Source organism: Mesoplodon bidens, assembly GCF_964165515.1.
Source record: "Mesoplodon bidens genome assembly, chromosome: 20".
Lineage (NCBI taxonomy): Eukaryota > Metazoa > Chordata > Mammalia > Artiodactyla > Ziphiidae > Mesoplodon > Mesoplodon bidens.
Genome location: NC_138181.1, coordinates 20,728,284 through 20,743,676, shown reverse-complemented (window position 1 = coordinate 20,743,676; position 15,393 = coordinate 20,728,284). Strand labels below are relative to the sequence as shown.

Genomic DNA, 15,393 nt, shown 5'->3' with positions numbered 1-15,393 from the left:
CCGCCCTTCCCCAGCATCAGATGCACCTGTAATACTCAGTGATCGTGGCTTCTCAGGCATGACACAGCCCATGTCATCCGGGGGCTGGACGGTTGCTGTGCATTACCAGGCGAACTCCTGTTCATCCTTGGCATAGGCATCGCCTCCTCCAGGAAGACTTCCCTGACTTCCATGCAGGATAAGGGCAATCAGAAAGGAGTGGGCAAAGTACAAGAGCAGCTCTTAGAGGCCTCTGCTTATTTGGGGTTTGATCTTTTAATTATTGTCTTGTGGCATGTGAGTGAGGAGTAGTATCCCAGGGAAGGGCTCAGAATGTGGCTTTTTACCAACCAATATGAAAGTATTATTAATCTCTGAAGAACCCATTTGACCCTACTCGTGCATACCAGCTAGCTCAGTCCTGCCCCTTGTACTCCTGTTGCATCCCATGCATCCTCTACAGATTACCAAGGACTGTAACAGTCTGTTAGATACTTTTCTCTAGCACTGGCTGGAAGATCCTAGGTAAATAGGACTTATCTTACTTAATGCTGAATCCTCAGTAGTTAGCACACAGCAGGCCTTCAAAAAATGAACAAACAAGCAAACAAACAACCAGAATGGACTCTGAGTACAGAGGGTAACATTGGCTTTGGTAGAAGAGAGTAACCTGGGGAGTGTGGGAAGAGAGGGGACCCTACACCCACAAGCTTGTAGATGGGAATATGGTAAGAGAAGGTAATGTCCTTGCACAGCCTCTGTGTTCCCTCCATGCGCCCACCCCCTCACTACTCCCACTCTAGGAAGTAGGAAGCACTTGGGTAAGATGGCATCTGATTAGTTACTCCACTGTAAAGTGCCTACCCCTCCGCCACCCCTCCCTGGCTTTCTATTTAAGAAATATGAGAGATACTTTGAGACCATGTAAATATCCTATTTCTCATCATCTCACTCACCACTTTTAGCATCCAGTCCATTGATGCCTCTTTCTAACTGAAGTATAGTTGATTTAAAATATTGTATTAGCTTCAGGTGTACAACATAGTGATTCGATATTTTTATAGATTATACTCCATTTAAAGTTATTACAAAATAATGACTGTATTTCCCTGTGCTGTACAATGTTAACTTGTTGCTTATCTATTTTATATGTAGTAGTTTATATCTCTTAATTCCATAACCCTCTTTTGCCCCTCCCCTTACCCCACTGGTAACCACTAGTTTGCTCTCTATATCTGTGAGTCTGTTTCTGTTTTGTTACATACATTCATTTGTTTTATTTTTTAGATTCCACATGTAAGTGAAATCATATGGTGTTTGTCTTTCTCTCTCTGACTTATGTCACTAAGCATAATATTCTCTAGGTCCATCCACGTTGCTGCAAATGGCAGAATTTCATTCTTTTTTTATGGCTGAGTAATACTATCACCAAATGATAATATTCTAATTCCATCATTCCCTCAACTGTGAGGAAGAGCTTTTCAGTATTCACTCTTAGAACAAACTAGCAGTAGGTTATCCCTAATTACTACGGACCTGCCCACAGTCCCTGCAAAAAACTGGCAAACTCCTGACAGAGTACAAATCTCATTTGTGATGTCTGACAAAACTTCCACCCAAACTGAAACAGCTTATATTGCACCCTCAACTAGAATTTACAAAGTAAACATATGGCTGGCTATAACTGCCTACACATGAGAAAAACCCAAACACGGAGCGCTTTTCTCTTTAATCAAAATCTCAGTAGACTTAAGTCTGTTTAAAACTTTTCCCCCTCGAGGAATCAATCAGGCCATACAGTCTTGAGAACCGTGAAACAAATACATTTTAATACTTTACAGCACTTGCCCATGTTAAGTGGCAAAATCAACATAAACTCGATTCCCCTCCATCTGGCTCCAACTACAAGCTCAGAATTTGTAGTATCTGAACAGCACCCCGTGGAGACCTTTCTCTAAGTCTTCCCCCCAAGTTGCCCTCCTTCTACTATAAACAAGTAACCTCAAAGAGCTATTATAAAGTGTGTGAACAATATAAATCCATTTTGTTTACTTTACACTTAAGATTATATTCTGCAGAATATATAGCTGACCATGAAATTGATCTGTAGAGTTGGGGCCATCCAATATGACATTTTCAACCGTCTGTGGATTTAAGTTTCCTGCAGTATACACATATGCAAATTCCTTGTGAATCCGGTAATATGACTAAGCTAGTAAGACTAGTACTAAAGTAGTAACATAGGGTTCAAGCTGTAGCTAGGAAGGTAGGGTTTGGTTTAGCCAGGCTTCTTAATCTGTGTGCTGACAAAGTCCAGCCCTTGGAGCTGATGCCTTGTTGGTGAGTCATGAAAGAAGAGAAAGTAATTTGAAAGGGACAGAGAAGTCATAGAACGTAATGCATCAAACACTTGAAGAACTATTTTGGGCTTTATGTTAAGTACAATGGAAAGTGGTTCCTTGGAAAGCAGAAAAGAGGAGAGAAAGTTAATAGGAGAGGTCACTGGCTTGGTGTGTTTCCCATGGAGAGAGAAGCAAAGAGAGAAACATCAGCATCCTTGCTTCTAGCAACAGGGTGGTCAGTAACAGGTCACAGATGTTTGGTTTTCCTGTTCTGGGCATGTAACTAGGATAACACTTGTCTACCCAGCTTGATTCAGGCAAAGCCATGGGACTTGCTTTGACCATCACATGTGATCAGAAAAGATGTGAATCACTTCTGGGCAGAAGCTTTATGAGCCAGTGTGTGTCTCTGCAATCCTGGAAGCATCAGCCCAGGTCCCTGAGTGACTCCTCTTTATGGATGGACAGTGTGCATGTTTTAAGCCAAAAATAAGGGAACAAACAGCTCATCATAAAGGATGTTGATTATCTATCTAGATAATGAAAAAGTAAAAACTATCAATCATATTCTGTTAGAAGATAACTTGTTACTCTGTGAGTTTGTCCTATTTTTTCTTTATAAATACTAATACATTTTACTGTAGATAGAACAAAATTGGGAGAAAACAGAATACGGTTCTATATCCCACTTTTTTAAACTTAATTTAATATTGTGAGCCAAGGAAGGAAAGGAGAGAGGCAGGGAGAAAGGACACTAATATCTGTGGACCTGAAAGTGTGAAGGCATCAAGGTATTGCTGGAAGCGGTTTCTGTCAACGTGTGTGTGTGTGTGTGTGTGTGTGTGTGTGTGTGTATTTAACAGTAAGACATTAGTTTGAAAAAGAAGAGAATCTGTCAGAGGTAGTAGTGAAAAATAATTTTGGAGATCTAAGATTCGAGGGAATACTTAATCTCTCCCCAAACCTGAGCCCAAGCATTTAGGACCATTGTTTACAATCCCAGACATTTCAGAGATTAAATACTTTTAAAAATTTCTGCTTACCCACTCTTCCTTTGAGGAACTGCACCTCTCTTTGGACTTCGAGTGATGCTGGAGCCTGCCAGTCACGTAGGACAGGGGTGGACACATGACCTAATCTAGGACAATCATTCTCTCTCCCCTGAGAAACTGACAAGAGGTAGTTGAAGTCAAATCACTAAAGGAAATATCCTCCAGTTTCTCCTAAGTCTTACCTTTCCTGAGGTTTGGTTTGCAGCTCTACTGTTATATCAGCTACTTAGTATACTCCCAACATATCCCTCCTCTTGTTCGTTTTGATGTTTGCAGGCAAAGCACTTTATTTCAGACTTGAATGCATCTTCACAATCACCACATGGACGTCAGGGGGTGTCACAGTGGAAGAGATGTGCTGTGGCCACCAGAGTCCCAAGAGGACTTGCCACACATAGATGAAAGGGCTCTTGTTGGAGCCCTCTGGCAACAGAACATAGTGGGACGCAATGTCCTATTGGAACCAACGCTAGACTAAGAGAAGATCAGAGCTGTTGTCATAGTGCTGCCATCTTTGCCACCTCTCCGTCTTCCTTTTCTGTACTGCCACAACCTAGTATCTGAGCTGTTCTTACAGCTTTCTAGCTGGTCTCTCTGTCCCCCTTGCCTTCCTCCCACTCCTCACACCCGTCACCTCTAATATATCCATCATGCTGGGAGGTTGCAATACTCCTTTTCAATCACTATTCACTTGCTGGAGACACCATACACTCCTATAGTAAAAGGCAACTGCAAAGACCACATTGCATATGTGCTGTTCTTAGCCTGATGGCTGTAACTTGTAATTTCCCTCCATGAACCCAAGAAACGCAGTTTAGAATCTCTAGTTCATGCCGATGCTGGATAATTTTCCTATAATGTGCATTTGATAATCTCCCCTCTCTATTGAAAACCCTTCAGGAGACCTCTATGAGATGAAGCGTGCACTCCTCCATCTGGCATTCAAAAACCTCCATGACCTGGTCCCAGTCTAGCTTTCCAGCCATGTCCTATAACTGCCACAGCTCAAATTCTCAGCTCTACCCAGAGAACTCGACTCACCTTTCCCTGAGTGGGCCTTGTTTATAGCTCGTCATCCAGGTCTTTGCTGAAGCCAGCAGGCTGTTCTTTCTCATCTGAAATGCTTCCCTTCCAAAATCTTACCTTCAAAGTCTAGCTCAGCCTCTTTCTCCTCCATAAAGACTTTAAGGATAGCTATCCATAAAAATAATAATTTCTCTCAGTATTTCTATATACTGCATATTTATTATCACTATCACTCTTAGAGCATTTCTCCTGATACTATCTTGAACTCTCAACTTTGTATATGTTCCCAACTAGATTAGAAGCTCCTGGAGGGCAGAACTGAAATTTGATCTTTCTTTTATATATATCATAGTGCCTTCACTCAATAATTAACTGTAGAACTAATGAATCAGTGAGCTGTTTCCTTAGCTCCCTATGCAAGACAACAGTGCTTTACTCCAGATAAACTGGTCCTCAAATATTCGGTCATAAATCATTAATCCCCTGGTGGGAGTCAAGAGGCACTCAGGAAGCAGGGCTAAGACTGAGCTTTCCCGGTTGTGTTTTGTGTTTCATAATTTCCTTCCCTTGCAGAGGCCTGTTTCAGAGATATACCCTAGACACAGAATAGTCACATTTTTATAACTAAAAACAAATATAAATAACTGTACATTGTTCTCTTGTTATAAATGCCACAGAAGACACAATATTTAAAAAAAGAGAATAGAACTGCTTTAAATCTCAAAGATGGATTCAAACTATAATTCTCAAGTGAAAATACAAATTGGCCTGGACAGTTCAAATACTTTACTTACATTATATAAAGACTTCATTATAAAATACATGGGTTTTTAAAAAACTTTTTAATATATGATACTTCAAATGTAACACCTACATATTATTTTCAAGTACAAATTATACCGCAACCTTTTGAATGATAAAAACTATCATTTCACAATATGCTTAAGTCCTAGAAACACATTTTGTTCTCTAATAAAACACTAAATACATTCTTGTAATTTTAACTCACCCTGGACAACTATTTTCAAATTCTTTTTTCCACCTAGTGCAAAAATAAACTCCAGCTTACCTTATATCACATTGTCATACATTTTAAATGAAAGGAATTGGGACTAATTAGGTTTCCCGAATATGCTCATGTTCTGTGAATTGCTGTGGTAGCTGAAAGCTACTAACCTGAGTCATCTTGTGATTACAGAAAATTACTTCTTGTCTTTGTGATTCGTGGCAGTTTCCACCCTCAGAGAGTGATAGCTGTTGTTCATAATTTTCTCAATGTATAATGTAAATGCAAAGTAGTAGGAGTGGAATCAAATAGCAAGGCCCTTCACACGACGAACCACGCTGCATGAGCCTTTGAAGGGAATACAGGACCTACTAGGAAAAAAACAAATACTAAAGTTCATTTTACATAATAAAAATATTGAACCAGCTACAGCCCAGGTTGACCTCTTGACATATGCATAAATTACCCAGAGAAGAAGGGATTAGAAAGAACTGTTAATATATGAAACATGCCAGAACTATAAGAGTAGTTTCTGAATCAATTCCTCAGCTTTCTGTAAAACATACAGTACTTGCTCCCAAAACTAAATTGGATGATTTCATCTTGTTCCTCAAAAAGTTACAAGCGCTGAGAGTCAACTTTGAATCCAGTGGTTTAATTAAATGTAACTATTTAAGAGATATGACTAAATGTTATTAAGTCATTCCAGTACAACTTAACTGTTCAATATTTGCTCATATTATCAGCTATTTCCATGTCACTTTGACAAGTATTCCTAGGTATTCTTCGTTGTTCACATTTATTTTTTTCTTTTTTCATAATAGAGCAGGTCTGTCATGAAGCTCATCAAAAGACTCTGAGTTACTTTAAAAAAAAAAAAGGACCTCGTATGACAGAAAGCACTTTGTAATGGAGAGGTCTTAGGATGTAAAATGAGGTCTGAAGAGATGTCTGGTGCGGTAGGAAAAGCCCATCCTGTAACACCTGGGGACCTGATTCCTTACCTGTAAATGAGGCACATGGACTTTAATCTTGATCATAGCTCTCAACCATTTTCCTCGGTCTTCACATCCTTTGTGTGTGCACCTCAGTGCCACGAACTGTACCCCTTTATTACACACAGTGATTCTCAGGAGGGTCCCTGAACTTCCCTGAGCTCCGCATCCACCCCACTCTTGGTCCCTCTTTAAGAAGCACTGATTTGGGTGTGCTTTGGAAAGCTTCCCTCTGGTCTTCAGAATATGCATATACATTTTAACATGTTATCTCTCAGTCGTATGCAGGTATACGATCTGTACCACTGAGACCCACGAAGCTTGGCTTTTTGGGAAAAACATTTAGGAAGAGTCTTGAAAGAGCTACTAGCCAAAAGATCTCACCCTTCCTTTTGCAGTTTTAGAGCCTGCCTTAATCATAAAGGAGATGATGTTGTCGTCTGAGCCTCCATGCTAGTGGCAAAGCTAAAGGCTGTCCCCTGGGATTCGCCCTTCCTGCCGTGACCTAGGGGCTGCTTTGTCACCAGCCACCCTGGCTGTCTAAGCACCTTTCCTTCAGGCATTCGTGCCCAAACACATTCACCCTCTCAGATATGCCACTGAGGGCAGAGTGTTCTGAGCCTTAATCACAAAGTGCAGCGAATGAAAAGAATTTCAGACAGTGCAGCAGGCGTGTGTGAGCTACTCGGGTGAAAGCAGGGGTGGGGACCTTTTCTTCTTTATCCCCGAATCAGAGCCCCCAAACACCTAAAGATAATTGACTTTCTATAAGTTTACTAAATTATGATCCAAATTTGTCTCTCTTGAAAATGAATCATGTTACCTTTTCCAAGAAGTTGCTGGGCAAAGACAAAATAGGGTAGTATCTATCTTTTCAAAAGCTGAATTCAAATGAGTCCTTTTACTTTATCAGCCATACATCTCTGGAGTATTTAGTATTAAAAAATGCATTCCTTCTCCCTTTCTCCTTGAATAAATGGGAAACTGTCCTTGAGGGCAAAGGTGACTCAAACCTTCTGAAATTTTGAGGTTAACCCTGTGTGTATATTTTCCTGGGAAGAGGGTCAGCACCTCAAACTGTGGCTCAGGGGCAAAGTCAGTTTTGGGGTAAAAATCTGTATTAAATTAAAAATACACATTCATTCACTCAGTAAATATTATTTAAACCTCTGTTATATAAATATAAGGCACTAGGGATAAAGGGTTTTTTAAGTCCCCCAATTTAGGAATCCAAAATTTAATATGGGAAACACACAAAGGAATAGAAAATTAAAGTATGGTAGAACCTTTACTATTGGTATGGATACATCCCGAGAGCTTCTGAGCTTCTGAATCCCCAAGCTACTTATGCCTTGCCTTATTTTATCTATCGATCTTTAGATAGACTGATTGATTGATAGATAGAAAGATTAACAGATAAAATAAACCTATTACAAATTACTACCTCATGGACCTTTGGGCCATCACAAGTATTTAAGATCACAAGTGCCAAGAGCCCACATCTGGTATGATGAATGCTATGATCCAGGTGTGCACAGGTGCTATAGGAGCACGTAGGAGAGGCAACTCATCCAGCCTGGGGGGTGGGGGGTGGGCGGGGGGCACGTGTGAATGCTTCCTTGAGAGACTGACAACTAAGTTGGAGCTCCGAAGACAGTAGGGGTAAGTCAGGTAAAGTGGGAGTGGATGATTCTAGCCATAGGAAACAGCATATACAAAAAAAAAAAGAAATGAGACTAATTATAATCTTGGATGAACTTCAAGTAACTTAACAATAATAGCAAGACACACATACATGTACACACAACATATATTATTTACTACCATCCCGGGCCTGTTATAAGCATTTAACATATATTAACTCATTCAATCTACCCAATAACTATATGAAACAGGAACTATCTTGTCCCCATTTTATAGACAAGAAAACTGAGAACATAAGTGACTTTCCAAGGTCACATAGCAGAGCCAGGATTTGAAACCAGAAGGTTAGATTCCAGAGTTCACACTCTTACCTAGACAGTCGACAGGGAGGGAGGGAGGACAGGTGATGCTGTAAGAATACGTAGGAGTCAGACCACATAGGACCTAGTTTAGCTTTCTAAGGAGTTAGATTTTATCCTGGACATAATGGTGAGCCATAGAATTATGTCAATGAGAGAAATGACAAAATCTGATCTGGTTTCCAGAAATCTATGGCAAGAGTGTAGACTAGTATTTCCTGGACAGGTTCACAAAGAACCTAATTAAATACTTTAGACAAAGAATGGTATTAAGGATGCTTAGGAGGGGGAAAATACAAGAGATATTAAGGAAAGAGCATCACATTAATAGGACTTGGTGACTGATGAAGAGTTAAGGCAAAGAACACACTGAAGAGGAAGCAGTGATACTGATAAGGCTGATCCTGTAAGATCTACCACCTCCATCCTAAAATAAAGGGAGAGAGAGAGTGAGAATGAAAGGCAAACAAAAGGAAACTTTGGTAATGACCATATATAAACTGTGACAAACGCTTCCTTTGGAATGCATGTGAATACAGCCAGAGAAGGTTACTTAACATGTATGCATCTACAGGAAAGAGGCTATAAGAAGGACTAGGTGTTGTAACGGAATTGCCATAGTGATCAGTAACACATTATATTTTATAGTATGGCCTGGGCTGCTTGTATATATTCCGTATGTTCTGTAATTGATGGCAACATTTTCCAGATAGGGACAGTGGATCTCGTGATCGCTGCATCCTTGTTGAGTATTGCAATTTACACAGCACTCAGTCGGTGTCTGTGGTAAAAATATGTGAAGAAAGGCAGAGAAGAATAAAAAAGAGGGCCCTTTAGATGGTGCTACAGTTCACTGTCAGAGGGAATACATCCGAGGGAGGGTTCACGTTTGGACGTATTGTTTTTGTGGTATCTGAAGGACAACCAAGTAAGATGGATATGAAGCTCAGGGGAGCAGGCTGGACTAGAAATCATTTAAAAATCATCATTATCCTAGGACTTGGCAGTGACATTTTTTTTTAACTTTTACCATTTATTCCCAAAGAGAGAAGGCATGTAGTGTTCAGACACAACCAAATACAGTTTGGTCTGACTCAAATAGCTTAAAAAACAGAATCTCCTGAGCACCAGCCTGGTCCAGGGGATGGACCCAAGAGGCAAAGGCAAGGAACCAGTTAACGATCACTTCTATTTACATGGAAAAATCTCTGTACAATTAAAAAATTGAAGTTGTTGGGCTGGTCCAGTGAAGAGGTAATAAGGTGTTTATTAAAAGCTCTTTTTCACCCGGAGGCAGTTAGCAGTTATAATTTAAAACCCAGCCCACCACAGAAAGGGAGTGAATTAAATCAAGAGATTGTGCAGAGCAAGAAAAAACATGAGGTTAGGAGACCATGAATCACCAATAGTCAGCCCCATACATGTTAGAGGAGAGGTTACCCATGTGCTATTAGGGTTCTAGAGTAATTAGACTTAATGCAAGAAATACCGACTGAGAAACTACTAGGCAACTGTTGCTTTCGGTAGCTCTGAGAAGAACAGAGGTGGGTGGCGCTCACTCTCAAGAAGCTACAGGTGAAGAGTGACACCGAATAACGGTGGAATGACACCGTAGGGAGCAAGCATATGATTTATCGATAGAGCAGCAAAGGTAGCAAGCAGTGTCAGCTTTTATAATTTGGGGTGGGGACTTCCCTGGTGGTCCAGTGGTAAAGAATCCACCTTCTGATGCAGGGGACATGGGTTCCATCCCTGGTCGGGGAACTAAGATCCCACATGCCGCGGGGCAACTAAGCCTGCACGCCACGACTACTGAGCTTGCACGCCACAACTACTGAGCTTGTGCGCCTCAACTAGAGAGAGAAAAACCCACATGCCACAACTAGAGAGAAGCCCACACGCTGCAACAAAAGATCCCGCATGCCTCAATGAAGATCCTGCGTGCTGCAGCTGACCAGTCGCAGCCATAAAAATAAAATAAATAAAAATAATTTGGGGTGATCCTTTAACTCCGAGTATTACTCGCTCTAAATAATGAGGCATGTAAGCCAGGGTGCTGTTCTAATTAGTATTGCCTATGCTACACAGAACCACTTAATGATACACCAGAGATTATAGTAGAAATGGTAGGAGCAGGGCAGCTGGCATTTCTAATTGAAATCCTATGAGCAGAACAAACTCAGGGCTTTCAAATAACAAAATATGTAGCCCTGGGAGAATAGGACCCTCTCTGTAATCCCAGCAGGGACTGAAAGATTACCCTGGAGTAAATATATGTGGAAAGAATGTGGACAAAATGAGGGGGTTTCTTTTAGGGGAAAGATCAAAGAGTCCCAAAGAATAACTTGATTTCCTTGAAAATGTTCGAAGACTGTACTGTGTGTCTAAATTGACTTCGTGTCAGAGTAGAATAGTATCTCCAGAATCTAAATAAAGGAAATGAAGGTGGTAACATCTAGGCAAGGAATGTGTGTCTGTGTGAGGGGCGGGGCGTTGTTCCGGGTGGAGAATACAAAAAAAGTAGGAAATGAGGAGGCACAATATTCATTATGAGATCTATTGTCCAAGGCTGCTTCTCCGCGGGCACCGGCTGGGCCGTATTCATTGTGACTGTCACAGTTCATCTTGATTGTGTAGATTAGAGAATGCCAGAGAAGGACAAGAAAGTCAAATATGAGATTTAAGACAAATGAGAATATAACCCCCGGCATTTGCTGCTCGTGTCAATTTGATGAAACCAGCTCTCGGTCTGTGTTAAAGTCGAGGCAATAGGCTCCCGGCACAGGAGCTTCGGAGGAGATGGTTGTGATATCACGAAAGGCAAAGCCAGAAGAGAAGCGGCACAGTACCCATCCCCTCTCCTCTGAGGGAAGAAGGTTTCGGCAGGTTGCATGACAAGGAATCTCATGGTCATTTTAGAATCTTCTCGTCAAATGATTGTTCAAGAAGGAGCTTTTGGGCTTCCCTGGTGGCGCAGTGGTTGGGAGTCCGCCTGCCGATGCAGGGGACACGGGTTCGTGCCCCGGTTCGGGAAGATCCCACGTGCTGTGGAGCGGCTGGGCCCGTGAGCCATGGCCGCTGAGCCTGGCGTCCGGAGCCTGTGCTCCACAGGGGGAGAGGCCACAACAGTGAGAGGCCCGTGTACCGCAAAAAAAAAAAAAAAAAAAAAAAAAAAGAAGGAGCTTTTGCGGGAAGCCCATGTACTCAACCGTAAAACTATAAGTCATATGATGGTTATTCTAAGAATGGAATTAAGGGGAGAAATGTGAGAGTGAATTATGTAGGTGTATTTTATAAAATATGTTTATAATACAATTGACCCAAAAGAGGCACTCATGGGATATTACTGAAAAAAAAATCTGATTGTATATTTGACATTCAGGAGGAGAGTCCATGTGCAAAGTACAGTAACATCTGGACTGTCGAGTATGTTGTCCTACAGATTCCACCTCCGTCTCATTCCCCACTGCCTCAGCCTGAGCTTAAGCCCTGCCCTAGTAATCCAGGAGTTCACACTCTTGTGGATTTCACAGACCCGGAAAATCTCAAAGGGACATTTGGAGAACCAGAGGGACCAGCTGCTTCTTCACTTGAAGGCTAGCACACACCTATATTTTTTTAAAAACCTGTTATTCACTGACACCATGATGGCATCGACGAATAAACAGTTTATCCCCACAGATGTTGGGAGGTCATCATTTTGAACTGAAGAAGTCCTTTAAAATTAAATAAAATTCAGCTTTATGAAAAATTTACTCTACCTTTTAAAAATTTATCATTTTACTACAGATTGATGAAAACACTGTCACAAACCAACACTGGAATAGACAACTGGGTTTAGGGAATTCCCTGGCAGTTCGGTGGTTAGAACTCGGCACTTTCACTGCCGGGGCACGGGTTCAATCCCTGGTTGGGGAACTAAGATCCTGTAAGTCGTGTGGTGCAGCCAAAAAAAAAAAAAAAAACTGGGTTTAGGAGAGCAGATTAATACAGTAGTTTCCCAACCCACCAATCTCCCTGCCGTCACAGTTCTGTGCCCTGAAATTCATCCTCTACAGCACTGTCACAGTCACGTCTTGCTGCCCCTCTTCGGACTTAAAGAGAAAGTCCAAATATCTCAGCAGGTCATAAAGCCCTCCACAGTCTGACCCCAGCCCACCCCCAGCATTGTCCCTTGTGATGTCCCACCCCCCAGCTCCATGCCCTGTGTCCTACAGTGCTACTCAACATCGCCTGTCCCCAAAAAGGCCGTCAGCTTAGCAACTTAGCTGATTCACACTCAGGCACAAGCTCCTTACCTGGTGTCACCTTTTTGACTTGCGATTCTCCCAACAGTTTAGACATTTGAGGTCTTCGTGCTTTTTGCTCATCTCTTCCCTCTGCCTGGAATTACCTTTCTTCTCTAGCCCACCTGCCAGACACAGTTCTCTTTGAAGGTTCAGCTTGGGTCATATTTCCTGACCAGCTAGGATTCACCGCCTTGTGCTCCCTTGTGTCTACTCTGTAGTATACAGAAACACATCAGTACTAGCATTTTGGTGGCCATTGTCTTGTGTCTTTGGACTGCCTCACATGCAGCTGTATTTGTGATGAGGGACAGCCTCTAGTGTGCAGTACTGGTGAGATGCAGGGCCTTGCCTTTCTCCATGGCCACTGAAGCAGGGAGGTTTGCCTGCTTCCCTCACCTGGTGGGATGGTGTATTAGTTTGGTAGGGTTGTCATAACAAAGTACCACAGACTGGGTGGCTTAAACAACAGAAACCTACTTTCTCACAATCCTGGAGGCTAGAAGTCGGAGCTATGCTTACAAGCCAAGGAACTCCTGGATCCTCCAGAGGCTGGAGGAGGCAAGGACAGACCCTCCCCTGGGGGCTCCAGTGGGAACTTGGCAATGTCTTTTTCAGATGGTCTTGGTTTGTGCCCATTTTCCAACCTAGGCTCTCTTGATTTCGTGCAGTCCCCAGTGTATTCCAGAAATTTTTCTTCTCTACTTAAGACGTCTAGGATTAATTTCTGCTGCTTGCAATTAAAAACTTCAACTAATTTTTTTAAATTTTATTTAATTTATTTATTTTTGGCTGTGTTGGGTCCTCGTTGCTGTGCACAGTCCTCTCTAGTTGCATCGAGCGGCGGCTACTCTTCGTTGCGGTGCACGGGCTTCTCTTTGCGGTGGCTCGTCTTTGTTGCGGAGCATGGGCTCTAGACACACGGGCTTGGACTTCAGTAGTTGTGGCACGTGGGCTTCAGTATTTGTGACTCATGGGCTCTAGAGTGCAGGCTCAGTAGTTGTGGCGCATGGGCTTAGTTGCTCCATGATGTGTGGGATCTTCCCGGACCAGGGCTCGAACCCGTGTCTCCTGCATTGGCAGGTGGATTCTTAACCACTGTGCCACCAGGGAAGCCCTCGACTAATTTTTAAAAAATATCAGTAGTTGTTACAGTCCAGTCCGTTCAGAGAGATACAAAGATTCTGAAAACCACCATTAATGTTTCAGAATGGGAATCTGGCAGCTAATGGCTTACAGTAGCAAAAGGCTAAATCAGTTAATTACCTGTGGTCATAGGAATGAGGCACCTAAAGAGGCAAGGCTGTGGGGACCAACTCTGCATCCCTGAGAACAGTACAGAAGAAGATAAGGAATTCCAGAAGGGAGATAAGACATTCAGAGAGCTTACTAAAGAGTAAAACAAACAAATTACTTCATTCTTAAGCCTGATTCTATTATCTCTTGAAGCTGTAGGGCTAAAGCAGCTGAAAATTAAACTCCAAGTTAGAGCTTGTGGGTTACCAAATTACTTGCATTCACAGAGTCACCAAGTATTTTATGAGAAAGTTAGGACATTTCTTGGGGGGATAGACTGGGCCCTGAAAACAGAACTGAGAATTAATGGATCCAGCGCCTCCTTATTTCCTTGTAGGCCCTACAGTTCCCCCACCAGAGAGGGTTTCTTGTAAGAGGGACACAGGTTGGCCCCCTCCACACCTACATTCCCTCCACCTCTCACTGTCCCCAGGTCTGTACCCAGTCACTTTCCTGCACGGCCCAGGGAGATGAAGTCAAACCCCGAAGGCTTATACACCAGGAGAATTACAGACATTGCAGGTAGAAAACAGAGAGCTGGGGTAAATGTCCACACATGTGGATTCTGAGGGAGACTGCCCAAAAGAGGGAAATATAATTTTAGATTGTACCAGATTTACCAATATGGGCGCCCTCACCAGAGGTTCTGGATTCACTGTGCCAACCTGCCCAAAGTGAGGGGCTCCGAGAAGCTTGCCCATCAGGTACATCAAAGTCCGGACTCAGTGGTGGCCCAGTCAGAAATGAGATGCCATACGTTGCTTGGCCAAAGATCAGCTAAGGTCTGGCAAGATGACTTGCTTCATGCCATGTAGTGGCTACCGGATTGGCATGTTAGTAACAGAGAAACACATTTTGGGGGAGAATCGTATGGATGGACTTCTCAGAATGACTCACCGTGTGAGAATCTTTAACTCAAGAGTATAAGATGGCCAGCACAACCTCCTTCTCCACTACTCGAGAGCCTTGACTCTTTGGGTTCATGAACTCCTTGGGCTGCCATGTTGACAAGGATGGAGGCTATATATGTGCTCAATAATATGATCCTTTTTCCAGGCTGATCTTGCTACCCTCGTGACCGAGTGCTCAGTCAACCAGCAGAGGTAGTAAACCCTGAGCCCACGATGGGATACAAAGCTCCAAGGGAACCAGCTCTTTGCCCGATAGCAGGTTGATTGTCTGGGGCCACTTTTCATCATGGAGGGGGAGCAACTAGAGGAGAATTAGATGGGGTAAACATTCAATCTGGATTTGTGTTTTCTTCCTTTGCCTACCACGCTTCTCTTAGCAACACCGTCTCCTAGCACCATCTCCAGGAGGCTCTGCTTTGCCCTCAGGCTTCCATCTGGTTTGGGCCAATGAAGGGCAGGAGCAGGATTTGGGAGGAGACAGAGGTGAACTTCTTTGT

At 42.6% G+C, this 15,393-nt stretch overlaps 1 long non-coding RNA gene across 1 annotated transcript in view; it reads left to right on the top strand.

Moving 5' to 3' along the window:
• LOC308608318 overlaps positions 1 to 15,393 on the top strand; it is a 78,426-nt gene that overhangs the window by 49,924 nt on the left and 13,109 nt on the right. The gene's annotated exons all lie outside the window — the stretch shown is intronic.